Here is a 14,663-nt window from a genome sequence, read left to right on the forward strand (position 1 = left end):
CACATCGGGCTCCCTGCTCCGCGGGAAGCCTGCTTCTCCCTCTCCCACTCCCCCTGCTTGTGTTCCCTCTCTCACTGTGTCTCTTTCGGTCAAATAAATAAATAAAATATCTAAAAAAAAAAAAAAAGATAGTAAAAGTAAAAAACTCAACAAGGAAGAGAATGGGTAGCAGACATCAAAAGATGACAGATTTCAACAAATTTTTAGAGTATACATAGTGAATGGAGGATTTGTGACCTAAAAAAAAGAAAGGCAAAAGAAGATGTAATTTACAGCACAGTATGGTCCCTGGACAAGAGAGAGATGTGTGGTACCTGGACTACAGGATCACATCCCCTAGAAAGAATCACTGGATTAAAACACCTAAAAGAAAAGGCCTAGGAAGTATAAATCATTTGCCCCAAATCACATAAGGCTAACAAGAGCTTGAACCACGGTCTTCTCATTTTTGTTACCTTTCTGTAATGCATTTGCTATTAGTCAACTTAAGAAAAGACAGAACGACTCAATAGCCCATGTCACAAAACAAGGAGACAGAAGTGTTTCCCAATGTCTACCATTTGGCCTCCTTTACCAACTCCATAAAAGTCCTTTGTGTTTAGGTTCTCCCTGGTAAGAGCTTAGGCTATTCAAACAGTTGGGAGTAAGAACCCCATATTCCAATTCATATTCCAATTGTCTGATTCTACAGTTCTGAAAAAGTAGGTTAACAGCACCTGACAAAATATGACAAAGCTTAGAAGCAAAAGATCTCAGAAGCACTGTTTCAGGTCAAAGTTGAGCTCATCCCCATTACCCATGATAGTGCGAGAGAAGCAGTTTTCATCCCTTTTTAGAACAGAACATGCCCTAAGGTAGGTGTTGTTACATCTGCTAACCAGCTAAAACAGATTCATTTGTAAGTGCCAAATTATAGGACTGCCTACAGTACCGATTAAGGCACTAACAACTCCAGACCATTTCTTAATACACAGCAATTACGTGAGTGCTACTGCTATTTGCACCTTACTCTCATTTGAACTCTTATCCATCACTGCATTAAACACATCTACATACTCACTTTGTGGTTTTCTGATGTGCACAGAAAGAATACTGAATTAGGAGTCAGAAGCATAGTTCTAAACACAGATCAAGCTTTGAAGTCAGCAAACAGGTCTGACACCCAGTCCTTTGAATTACCAGCTGTGAGATCATAAATAGATCACTAATCTCTGGCCCTCAATTACTTCATCTGTAAAATGGGCCTAATACTACATGAGAGACCTGTTGTAAGGACTAAGTGAGAGTATATGGCTACTTGCACAGCAGTAGGGCACTGAACAAATGTTAGTTGCCTTTTTTGTTGACCACCTCGTATATGACAGGTACTTTCAACATTGGAAGGGCTAACTGAGGAAGTGTTTAGGGAGAGGAAGGATAGATGAACAAGTAAAATTACAATACAATACAGTACAAAAAAGTACAATACAATAAATGCTGCCATAGCTATTGGAATAAAGTATTACATAAACACTGAAAAAAAGGATATTCTGTCTGGAACAGAAGGAGAGTGTCAGGGAAGGTATCAGAGACATATTTTAACTGGGCCTTGAAGGTTGTTGAGCAGAAGTACAGCAAGCAAAGAAAAACATGTTACACAAAAGAAACTATGAGAAACAACTTAGGGAGACAATGAAAGAGGTATATATGGCTTACCTAAGCAACAGTGAAAAAACTTGAGAGAAGTGAATGAGTTATACAGAATGAGAAAATTAGTGTAAGAGCCTACCCATAGGAATTTTTTGTGGAGAGAAAAGTGGTATGAGAAGCAAGGAGAGGTAGTCATCTTAGAAACTCATGAAGAAAATATTTACTAAAAAAGAAAAGAAACAAAATCACCACTGTGATTATAAAGGATTGTAATATGGAGAAGAGCTTGAATTTACTTTGTATGACCCAAGGGTCAGACTTACAAAGGTAGATGGAAATTAAAGAGTGACATAAAAATGGCCCAGGGATATTAATCACATACAGAGTGGAGTGTTTGGAATTTAAAAGGAAATATCCCTTCTTTAAGTGGTGAAATTAGCCCAGAGAACTCAAAGAAGACAATTCTTATCTACTGGTTAAGGAGTCCAGGCTTTCTCTTCCTCTTTGAGGACAGGACTTGACTTGATGGTCTTTTGATGCAACCAGGTTTGAGGAAGGTATTTCAGCCACTTCCTGAGGCTTTACACAATTCAATTCAACTTTAAAAGGGAACGCTAGCCCACACAAAAACAGCCTAAAAAAGAAAACTAAACTAAAGCAGGTAACTGACTTTAGAGGAAAGTAGGCATGGGGCTTAAAGAGAGAGGAGTCATAGGGCTGCAGAACAACACAGGCATCAATTATGTGTTACTTCATTAATGGAGGAGTGCACTTGCTGGGATGAGCACCAGGTGATGTATGGAACTGTTGAATCACTATACTGCACACCTGAAATTAATGTTACACTGTATGTTAACTGAACTTTAAATAAAAACTTCAAAAAATGTAAAAAAAATTTTCTATTTTTTCCTTTGCAATAGGAATACACAGATTTGAATCAGACAAGACCTCTACCTTCAAGGAGTTCCCATTCTAGTAAGGTAGAAGATATGGCAATCAGTGATTATCTTTGAGTCATAAAGACCTGGATTCAAATCCTAAGTCTACCCTTTACTAGGTAAAGCAAGTCATTTCCTTTATCTAAACTCTATATTCCTTATCTGTGAAATTGAGGGCATCAGCCTAATTCAAAGGATTACTAAGCATTTGGTGAAATAATGTATTCAAAGCACCCAGAAGAATGTCTGATCTGTAGTATACATGATTAGTATGTATTTACTGAATTAATGGCTTATATGAGAGTATTCTTTTGGGGGAGGAAGAAGGAGGGAACCTATTAGCATTTCCCATAGTTGTCCCATAATCCTGGAACTTCTGAGGAAATGCTGTTTGCCTGACCATGCAGATTTTATGTTCTCTAGCTCTTGTGTATTAGAACCACCAACCCCATCCCAGGATTAAAAACCAGAAAGACGAACCCAGCAGGTGCCACACAATGACTAGGAATGAAGGAAATAGTCGTCTGGCCTGACCAAGGCAGTAAAGGGAAGCTGGCAGTAGAGCAAAGCTTAAAAAACCCAAGACCCAAAATTTCACAAATCCATCAGGTTAAAGACTATAAAAGCCTGATTAAATATAAATATAAATATCTCAGCAAAGTGGAGCTTGGATAAGATATTAGGGGCCACCAGGTATTTATGGACCTCTATGGGCCACAGTACTTCTCCATTTCAGGTAGTCATTCTTTCAATAAAAATACATTACATATCTACTGTAGGTCAGGTGTTTGGGGCAACAGAGGACTTAGACATGGTCCCAACACTTTGAGACATTTATCTCAGAGACTGAGATCACTATGAGAAAAGGTTTCACCACAAACGTTCTGACAGATATTCAGTGGCCTGCAGTCAGTGGTGATGAAAAGTAGCATTACTTTTCCCATTTCCATTCTCCCTTCTGAGTTTCCCAGCCACCAAATTTCCTCTACCTTTTCTTCAATCAATTCATCACATTTAATGCCTGCCATCTCTACAGGCCCTTCACTGGACAGAAGAAAGAGCCTAACCATGGGCCACTAGCATTTAGAACAGAAACCTGACTAACTGTAAAGCTCATACCTTACCCATCCCACCTACAGCCTCTGAATCAAACTTTACAAAATAGTCTTAAAGCCACAGAAGAATGAGTTCTGCTATATCTACTTTAAGTCTTTAGAGGAACAGTTCTAAAAAGATAGAACTAAGTCTTCTGAGAGGATCTCACATACTGAATACCTATTATGTACGAGGCACCATTTTGAATGCTTCACATACACTAATGTCCTCAAAACAGCTCTCTGCAAGGGAGTTAGTATTGTCCCAATTTTACAAAGGAAAAGCTGTGTTCACAGAAACTAAGTGACTTGCCCAAAAATCACACAGTCAATAGGTGATAAAGCGGGCGCCTGGGTGGCTCAGTTGGTTAAGCAACTGCCTTCAGCTCAGGTCATGATCCTGGAGTCCTGGGATCGAGTCCCGCGTCGGGCTCCCCTGCTCAGCGGGGAGTCTGCTTCTCCCTCTCCCGCTCCCCCTTGTGCTCTCATTCTCTATCTCATTCTCTCTCTCAAATAAATAAATAAATAAAATCTTTAAAAAAAAAATAGGTGATAAAGCTGAAATCCATAGGTGAATTGGCCATGTTCACTTTAATCTTCCTTTTTCCCACTGCATCTCACATTTTATCCTAATGATAACCCTGTAAGGCAGGTAAAAGAAATATCAGTATTATCCCATTTTACAAATGAGGAAGCTCATACTTGAGGAAGTGATACTACTTTCTCAGGAACAAGTCAGTAAATGGCAGAGCCATGGTTCATACCCAGATCTTTTCTACTACTCCACATTTCCTCCTACACTGTGTCCTGCAGAGGTGTGTGGTGGAAATGTACTTAACAGAGAGTCCGATGTGCTGAGATGTGGTCCTGACTCTATAACTTACTGTATAACATTGAGTGAGTTGCTTTCCTTTCCAGCCCCAGCCCCGTATGTAGCAGCTGCTGAGATGTTGATGACCAAAAAAAACCCTACTGTCACTTACGAACTCCTTTTCAAGGAGGGAGTGATGGTGGTCAAAAAGGATGTCCACATGCCTAACACCCTGAGCTGGCAGACAAGCATGTACCCCATCTTCATATTGTCAAGGCCATGCAGTCTCTCAAATCATGAGGCTACATAAAGGAATACATTGCCTAGAGACATTTCTACTGGAACCTTACCAACAAGGGTATCCAGTATCTCTGTGATTACCTCCACCTGCCCCCTGAGATTGTGCCTGCCACTCTGCACCACAGCAGTCCTGAGACTGAAAGGCCACAGTCCAAAGGTCTGAAGGGAGAGCCACCTGCAAGACTCACACAGGGGAAGCTGACAAGAGACACCTACAGACAAAGTGCTGTGTCCCTTGGTGCTGACAAGAAAGTTGAGGCTGGGGCTGGGTCAGCAACTGAATTCCAGTTTGAGGTGGATTTGGTCGTGGATGGGGTCAGTCACCTCAGGAAAGTTGGAAAAGATTGTTTTGTGTTGAATAAATCTGTAGCCAGAAAAAAAAGTTTTTTAAAATATTAAGTGAGTTACTTTTCTTCTCTCAGCTCCATTTTCTCATTCATAAAATAAAGGTGTTGAATTGGATAACCCTCAGGTTGCCCTTCAGCAGGCAATCTAGGTTTTAATTAGTACCAACAAGTCTATGAGAAGTTTCTCTGATTTCCTTGCCACCCAGTAGTAACTTTCTAAAAGAAACAAACATTAAACGTTATTTGTAGTATAGATAAGGTGAGAAGTGCTCAGCAACCAGAGTAAACATTGTTCATTTGATTTCATTCCTTCCTTCCTCAAACACTCTAGATATAAACATAGAAAAGACCACAAGCCACCTAATAATGCAGCATTGGTACACCCAATAACTAGCAAATCTAATAGCATGCCAAGTATGTCTAGAAGTGAAGAGCAATGTCCATGGTGGGCCCTTCTTTCCACTGCTGGATCCACAACACTTCTACTCACTAGGTAATCTTTTTTCCTAGGTTGGGACATCAGCTCTGTTTCATTTTCAACAGACCAGGCTTATGACTTTAACTAAATCCCATTAGATATAAACAATTTACAAGAGACTTTTGACTAATACATAGGGGAAAAAATGAAATTTAACCCCATATATAAGTTCTTCCATGCCAGGAAATAAGAAAAGGGCAAGAAGCAGGATACAGGACTGGACAAATCACTTCCCTGTCTTAGTTTCTTATATAAAGTAAAGGAGAGAGTCCAAATCAATCCTAAACACCTTTCCCACTGTAACCTATTAGAAATTTATAAAAATCCTATATTTAGAAAATGTGACATATGTAAAAAAACAAAAAGTAGTAGGAAGAGACCATAGTGTTACAAATAAAATGACCTCACAGAATAAAATAAAAAGGAATCAGTTATTCTGCCAAGGCAGAACGTAAAATATATATGGTCACATCACCCTGAGTACATATTAGTTGTAAGAGCAAAAAGAAATCTCTATATCTGCGACAGCTGAAGTAAACAATTCACATGAAAAGAAAAGACTGCAGAGGCAGAAACCATTGCTCATGAAATTAAATCAGAGCTTATCTAAATATGATCAAGCACCTGAGACCCGAAACAATTACTAAGAACCAGGGAATTCTTAGGAAGAAAGACAGTCCTAAGGGAGCACACTTCCCCTTGTCCTCAGAATAAAGTTTGTATTATTTTGGCCAAGCATTTTCAGTAAATATTTATTTATTAATTTGCTAAATAATGAACCTCCACATACATTCGTTCATTTAACTCTTTCAACACTTTAGTAATTATACTTCTTATTTTACAGAAGAGGAGTTTGAAGCTTAAAGAAGTATAGAGACCTGGATAAGAACCCAATCTGTGACTCCAAGTTCAATGTACTATCTACCTCATCCCTATTATAATCTATCTCCTTCACTTGCACAGTTCCCTTATGCATACATTACCTGGTTTTATATCTCACAACAACCTTGTGAGGTAGACATTCATGATTCCTCATTTACAGACCACTACCCACCTTTACAATTTTTAAATGGATGCTATTGGCTGCCTACCTAGCATTCATTTTCTTCTTCCTCCTTCCTAATAGAGCCCTGATTCTTATCCAGTATTCATCCTTCAGCAGCTTATGTTACTAAGGCATTTCTCAAATTTTAGCATGTTGTCAGAGTCATGATTACCTGAAGTGCTTATAAAAAAACAGATTCCTAGGCCCCATGCCCAGAGTTTTTGATTCAGTGGGTCTGGTACGCCCTGAGAATCTGCATTTTCAACAAGTTCCCAAGTGACTACACTTTGGAAACCACTATCCTAACTAAGGTAATGCTGACCCTAAACCTAGCTCCAGAGGTAGTTTTTTGTTTGTTTGTTTGTTGTTTTGGTTTTTTTTCAGATTTTATTTATTTATTTATTTGTCAGAGGGAGAGAGGAAGAGAAAGAATACAAGCAGAGGGAGCGGCAGGCAGAGAGAGAAGCAGGCTCTCCACTGAGCAAGGAGCCCAATGTGGGACTCTAGATCCCTGGACCTGGGGATTATGACCTGAGCCAAAGGCAGGCACTTAAACAACTGAGCCACCCAGGCATCCCAGCCAGAGGTAGGTCTTGATTCTACATTTAAACCATAGTATTCAAACCATTCTCTTTGACAGTCATTAGTTCAAGAACTCAGGCTTAACCAATTAGTTTCTGGTAGTCTCTGAAACTCTCATAGTTCAGGGATGGGCAAGTGCCTAAGTTGATCCAACTGGACTAAAGAATTTTTTTCCCCATTTTGGGAGATGAAGTCAGTGTCCATCTCTCTTTCTCTGCCTCTCTCCCTATCTCCCTCCCTCCCCTTCCCCTTCCTCTCTGTCTCTATGTATCTCTCTCATCCATTGGTTAGCAAAACAAACTTACCTCCTCGACTGTTCCTATCAGCCACCATGATGAAAGCCAGCTTGGAGAATATATATACATACACACATTTCTCAGACTCCCTTCTAAGCGTGATTTAGGTTTCGCTAATCAGATGCTCTCACACTACTGACTTGGAATGAAATTAGATAAGTGGAAAGACTGGACACAGGACATCCCTCTTGGAGCAAACTGCACAGAGGCAGCACGGTTCTAGATCTAGCAGTTGTGGCAACAGCTTCCTGATTCTGCAGCTTCGAGACTATGGCAAAGACAGTGGCATCCTTGACAGCTCAGTTCTCCAGTGCAGTTTGAGGATTTTTTCCTGGAAACTCAGCCTGGGTCCTTTTCTTCTACTTTCCCAAAGGCTCTTTAATCTCTCTGGCACCCTCTAATAAAGCATTTTTCCTTGAACCTGCTAGAGTGGATTCTGTTACTTGCCCCAGTTAATAAGAAACCTGACCAATAAACTGCCCTACACTAAAGATAACATTTATTATTTACTATTATGTTCTCTAACAGCTGACCCTTTCCTTCCTTGTCTTTGCAGCAACTCTTTCCTCAGTCCGCAATGTCTTCCCTCAAAATCATCCCATTTGCAAAAGCTATCCACTTCTTCCATAAAGAGATTTACATACAAAGGAATTAATCACAAAAGAAAGGAAGTAAATAGACATGACAGAGGAGACTAAGCCCTAAAGAAAGAGCAGTGTGACATCTGGCAGAGAAGGGGCAAGGAGGAAGGAGAGGGTATTTCATGTGTAAAGAACATTCACAAGGGCATTAAAGTGCCTCTTGCCACCAACGCCTTACCCTATGAATTCACAACTTCTTGGAGTTGGAAATGATGCCACAGCATATACTGGTGTTTGCTCAATAAATTAGTACTGAATACGAGTGATTTTCAGAGTCAGTTGTCAGGAATTACTAAGCCTTAATAACTGTCTATAAAAAAAAGCTATACTAGGAGCCACAAGGAAATTCCCATAGTGAGATCACAGTCTCCTACCCATGAAGATTTATAATGTAGAAACAAAGATAACTAAAAAGATCAAGGACACAATACAAATAATATAAAGACAAGTGCAATTCATATAAACAACTACAAAGAAAAAAAGATTCAAGTCTTTGGAGTATCTAAAAGTAGGTATTTTGGGGCGCCTGGGTGGCTCAGTCGGTTAAGCATCTGCCTTCAGCTCAGGTCACAATCCCAGGGTCCTGGGATGAGTCCCACATCGGGCCCCCTGCTCAGTGGGGAGCCTGCTTCTCCCTCTCCCGTTCCCCCTGCTTGTACGTGTTCTCTCTCTGTCAAATAAATAAAATATTTAAATTAAAAAAAATAAATAAAACTAAAAGTAGGTGTTTTTCAGAGGAGATTTTCTCTAAGAGAATTCATTAATTCACTAAATATTTACTAAGCAACTACTACTAAAAACTACTCTAGGTGCTGAGAATACAGGGAAGCAAGCAGACAAAATCCTTGCTTTCACAAGGTTCAGATTCTAGCTGAAGGAGAAATAGGAACAAAGGTTTCAAGGACAGAGCTGTAAATTAAAGCACTGGTCATTAGGCTCGTTTTAGCTTCCTTATGCTGTAATAATAATAATTAGGCAACAGTTGCTGAACACTTGTTATGTGCCCGAATCTGCTAAGTGCTTTACGATTATTGCCTCATGTAATCCCAGTAACAAACCTGTGAAGCAGGTACTGTTATTAGTACCATTTTAAGGATAAGGAAGCTAAAACTACAGAGGTTAAGCAACTCTCCCCGGATCACAGTCAGGAAAAGACAGGGCTACAAGATTCAAAGTCAGGTCAGTAGCAGGGGTTTTAAATGTTGCATAAAATAGAGAAGGGACAACATTACATTTACATGAGACAGATCTTTACTAAAATGGGAGGCCAGGAATTATTAATTTGGCATGAGCTTTATCATCTCTGGGTTGTTGTTTTTTTTTTCCTTATCCCATAAAATGAGGGATTACATTCCCTAAACTATGATCACTTCCAGCTTGTTTCCATCATTTCAAAAATAATGCGAAAAGGTATTCAGGTGCCTAGTCCAACTGTTGTTAGAGAAAAGGTACTTTGAAGGTTGACCCTATCTGGTTCTTATTCACCAGCTGGGACCGTGTGCTTCCACACTTTTTATTAAGGGTCACATTAGCATTATATTAATTGGTATAAACAGCTGTAGCACCTCCAGCAGATAGGAGACTGGAGGCACAGAGAACAAAGGGAGAGGCAGGAAAGCAATGATTGGCTGACCTGGATCCGTCTAGGTCAGGCCTGGCATTTGGTCCCTCTGCATTTCTAAGTTCTCATGAATGTGGATGCTGAGGCAGCAGCCCAAAGCCTTCCTCATTTCCATCTCAATCTCCAGGAAGAATTACAATGAGAACAAGAGCTATTGAGGCAGAGAACAGACTGTGAATATTAAAGTACACACCAGGCAAGAGCCGGCAAAAGAAATGAGAGGTTTTCCTTTGGGACCTAACAAAGTGTAACAGTCAAACCCTATTCACTCACCTACCATACACACTCTGCACCAAACAGTACCTTTTCAAAGAGCTTTTCCAAACCCTTCAATTATTATTTACTTCTTCCTATCCCCTATGCATTTATGAGGTATCTCTTAAGTACCAGACTCTGAGCTAGGCACCATAGGAATATAATGAATAAAGCACAATCCGCAACCTTGGGGAACTAAATCTAATGGAGAAACAAGTACATACAGTGGGATTCTTACTGAGTATAAGTGATATCAAAAAATGCCATTTAAGTTAACTGATGAGAGATCAAAATTTCCTAGTAAATTTTTTTTTAAAAATTGATTGGGACTTGGGGCACCTGGGTGGCTCAGTCGTTAAGCGCCTGCCTTCGTGGCTCAGGTCATGATCCCAGGGTACTGGGATCGAGTCCTGCATCAGGATCCCTACTCAGCGGGAAGCCTACTTCTCCCTCTCCACCCCCCTGCTTGTGTTCCCTCTCTCGCTGTGTCTCTCTCTGTCAAATAAATAAATAAAATCTTTTAAAAAATTGATTGGGCCTTTAATTTATCAAGATAAATGTAAAACAAATTTTTCTAATTCTTAATATTTAAAAAAAAATTAAGTTGTAATTGCCTATAAGGTAATTCTTAAACCAAAGAACATCTGTCACTTCACATTTGGCTTTCAAAACATGTTGATAAGAGGATCAATTTTGTAAAAATATTCAAGAGCTTCACCAATCTTTCCCAAAGGTCTCTTTTAATCCTTTGTTACTCAAATCATTGTCCTCTGAATCTCCTATTATGTCATTATTCGTGTTAATTTCCCCTTCAATTTTAAACTGGTCTAACTCTACCTAATCCTCATTTGTCAATGATTTTTTTGTGTGTGATTCAAGCCATTCTCCAATATTGCCTTATTTCAAATTCATAAAAGTCTTCATGCTTTGCGGAATTGTGGTTTTTTTCTTTTTTGGGGTCAGTTTCCATTTTAGAATCTATTTGTTAATTATCCTACCATTTAGAAAGGCACTTACTGAGAAAGAGAGGTGAAGAGGACAGAGTCCAACAGAGAGCAAAGAGGGATGCTTGAGTGGGGATTAATTTTATAAGTGATCAGTTCCTATGGATAACAAATGAACTTCTAATTATAGTGCAAAGGACACAAAGAATGCTACGGACATTCAAAAAAGCTTAATAAATAGTTGAGTAGATAAGTAAAATTGTCGTTCAATCATTCAACAAGGGGGCGCCACGGTGGCTCAGTCATTAAGCATCTGCCTTCGGCTCAGGTCATGATCCCAGGGTTCTGGGATCAAGCCCCTCATCGGGCTCCCTGCTCGACGGGAAGCCTGCTTCTCCCTCTCCCACTCCTCCTGCTTGTGTTTCGTCTTTTGCCGTGTCTCCCTCTGTCAAATAAATAAAATCTTAAAAAAAAAAAAAAATCATTCAACAAGGATTAATTGACAGCCTACTACATGCCACACACTGCTCAAGATGCTGAGTACATAGTAAGGAATGAAAAAAAGTACTACCCTGCTTTAGTCCATTCAGGCTGCTATAACAGAATACCCTAGACTGGGTGGCTTACAAAAAACAGAAATTTGTTTCTTACAGTTCTGGAGGCTAGGCAGTTCAAGATCAAAGCACCAGAAAATTCAGTGTCTGGTGAGAACTCTCTTCCTGGCTCATCCATGCTGCCTTCTCACTGTGCCCTTGCATAGCAAAAGGGGCAAGGGAGCTCTCTGTGGTCTCTTTTATGAGAACACTAATCCCATTCATGAGGGTCCCATCCTCATGACCTAATCACCTCCTAGAGACCCCACATCCCCAATCATCACATTGGGCATTGAGATTTAACATATAAATTTGGGAAAGACATAAACATTCAATGTGCAGCATACCCTCAAGGAATCTGTAATCATGCGTGGGTAGATGAGGCCTGGAAGACTCCATGGAAGACATGGCATCCAAGCTGATCTTGAAGAATGAAGAGTTTTAATAGCAGAGAGGGAAAAGATATTCTAGGCTGAGGAAATAGAATGATATAACATATGAAAGTGAATGAAACTTAAAGTCTTTTTAGAGAGATGGAGTAGGGTAGGGAGAAATAAGGATGAAAAAGTCGGTGGGGTCAAATTATAAAGTTTCCTGAAAAACTCAGTTTTACACATTATCTTACAAGTAATGGGGACACAGTGATTACTTTTGAGCAGAACAGTAACAGGATCAGAAACATTATTCCAGGCAGAATAATGAATGAATAAGAAGGCAGAAAGACTGGTGACCAGGACACTAGTAATGAGGTAGTTAAAAGCCTAGAGAAAAGATGATTATGGTCTAAACCAAGCAGAGGAGACAGAAAAATAAAAACAAATTTGAAAAAAAATTGCAGAGATAAAACTGCCAAGGCTTAATAATCCTTGATAGTGTGAGCACATTCATTCAGCAAATATTTACAACACTATGTTCCACACACTGTGCTAGGTGTTGAGGTACAGTGGTGGACAAAAGAGATGCAATCTTTGATTCCATGAAACTGGAAGTCTAGACATACAACAAACAGTCAAGTAAGTATAGAATTACAGATCATTACAAATGCCATTACAGAAAATAACAAAGTACTGTGAGAGGATAATGGGGGGGAGGGTCTTCTTTAGATTAGACAGGTCCTGGCTCACACTTGTTTTCTAAAAGAAACGAAAAGGGGGGAGAGAGAAACCAGACTTGTGAAGAAGCCAGAATTGGGGAAAAACATACAAGGGGAGAACAGATAATGAAGACCTTGAGGCAAGAAAGATTTTCTCAAACTTTGCAGAACAGGAAAAAAAAAAATGCCAATCACTCTGAAGCACAGCCAGTGCCGTGGACAGTGGCACAAGATGAAGTTAGAGAAACAAAAACAAGGACCGGGTCTCTCAGAACCTTACAAATCTAATTTAAGATTTTATATTTTCTCCTAAATAAAACAAAAAGCCTTTACAGGTTTTAAGCAAAGAGTTCATTTAAAAGATGACTATAGTAGTCTAGGTTAGAGATAGTGGTAGCGTGGATTAGAGAGGTGACAACAGACATGGAGAGAGGTAGATGGATTCAAGAAATACATCAGAAATAAAATTGATAAGATTGGGGGTGGAGTACACGTGAAGGATAGGAGAGAAGGAGGTATCAGGGGTGAATCTTAAATTTGTGATTTGAGCTACTAGGGAAACAAAGATGCCACTAAGACAGGGGTAAGTGAGGGAGGACTAAGTTTGTGGGAAAAGATCAAGAATGCAGTTTTAGAGCACATTAAGTAGGAAATGTAAGACCTCAAAGTGGAAATATCAAGTGGGTAAGTGGATATATGGGTCTAGAGTTAAGAGGAGAGGTTTAGGCCAGGGATATCTGGAAAAATATAGGAGTTGCCAGCATATATATGGTATTCAAAGGCAGGATAATGAATGAGATCAAGTAGAAAGAGTCTGGCATAAGAGAGGATCTCACCCTTAAGGAATTCCAACATTAAAAAATAAACTAAATAAAATCAAGATAGAAAAAGGACACAAAATTAACTGAAGAATGATCAGAGGGAGGCAAATGAAGAAAGTAATATGACAGAAGGCAAAAGAATATTTTAAAAAGAGAGTAACCAAAAAGGTAAATAGAGAGATCCAGTACTATGAGAATGAAAAGGAAATACCATGGCTGCTAACATAACAAAATGAAAGACATCCAGGCATTAAGAGCCCCTGATGAAAGAACACACTGATACCTAGAAAGTGGTCATGTAAAACAAACAAAAAAACAAAGAAAAGAAAAACCTGAATCTGAATTAGCCTCTAGATACTAATTTACATGTAATATACAGGACCGAGGAACTTGTTAAACTATAAAAGGGAGATGCAAAATCCAGACAGTGGGAAACTACAAAACAATGTGGTCTCTTCAACAAATGAACTGAAAGGGAGGAGAAAGAGATTGAGAGGAACTTTAGAGATTAAAAGAAACAGAAAAGACCTATCAACCAAACTCTCTGTGTAGTCCTTATCTGGATTCTGCTTCAAACTGTTAAAGAAGAGAAAAAGTATGACATTTGAATCACAACTGAATATTTTTATGACATCAACGGATTACTGAGTATTGGTTTTTGGTTGCTTTTTTTTTTTTTTAAGATTTTATTTATTTGACAGAGAGAGACACAGCGAGAGAGGGAACACAAGCAGGGGGAGTGGGAGAGGGAGAAGCAGGCTCCCCGCGGAGCAGGGAGCCCGATGTGGGACTCGATCCCAGGACCCTGGGATCATGACCTGAGCCGAAGGCAGTCGCTCAACCGACTGAGCCACCCAGGCGCCCAGGTTGCTTTTTTTTTTTTAAGTAGATTTGGCACCACGGAGGTCATTGTAGGCCTTAGTAAGAGTGGTTGTGATGAGGTGGTAAGGGTAGAAGCAGACTGGAGTAAGCTTTCAGGTAAATAGGAGGTAAGAAACTGGAAGCAGAACTTGTAAACAGCTATTTAAGGAAGAGTGACTTTGAATGAGAGCAAAGACAGGGTTTTAGCGGGAGGCTGACACAGGATCTCAGGAGGGCTTTTGTTTGGTAGGGAAGGGGAAAATTGTTGTCATTTAAATAGAACACTTGAATGCTGCTTATGATAACTCAATAGA

At 39.6% G+C, this 14,663-nt stretch overlaps 1 protein-coding gene and 1 pseudogene across 2 annotated transcripts in view; one reads left to right on the forward strand and one right to left on the reverse strand.

Moving 5' to 3' along the window:
- Nucleotides 1–14,663, reverse strand: part of PAK1 (p21 (RAC1) activated kinase 1) — a 223,369-nt gene that overhangs the window by 113,589 nt on the left and 95,117 nt on the right. The window lies entirely within an intron of this gene.
- Nucleotides 4,173–5,134, forward strand: LOC118004025 (annotated as a pseudogene).

Source organism: Mirounga leonina, unplaced genomic scaffold (assembly GCF_011800145.1).
Source record: "Mirounga leonina isolate KUSES-001 unplaced genomic scaffold, KU_Mleo_1.0 Mir_92, whole genome shotgun sequence".
Taxonomy (NCBI): domain Eukaryota; kingdom Metazoa; phylum Chordata; class Mammalia; order Carnivora; family Phocidae; genus Mirounga; species Mirounga leonina.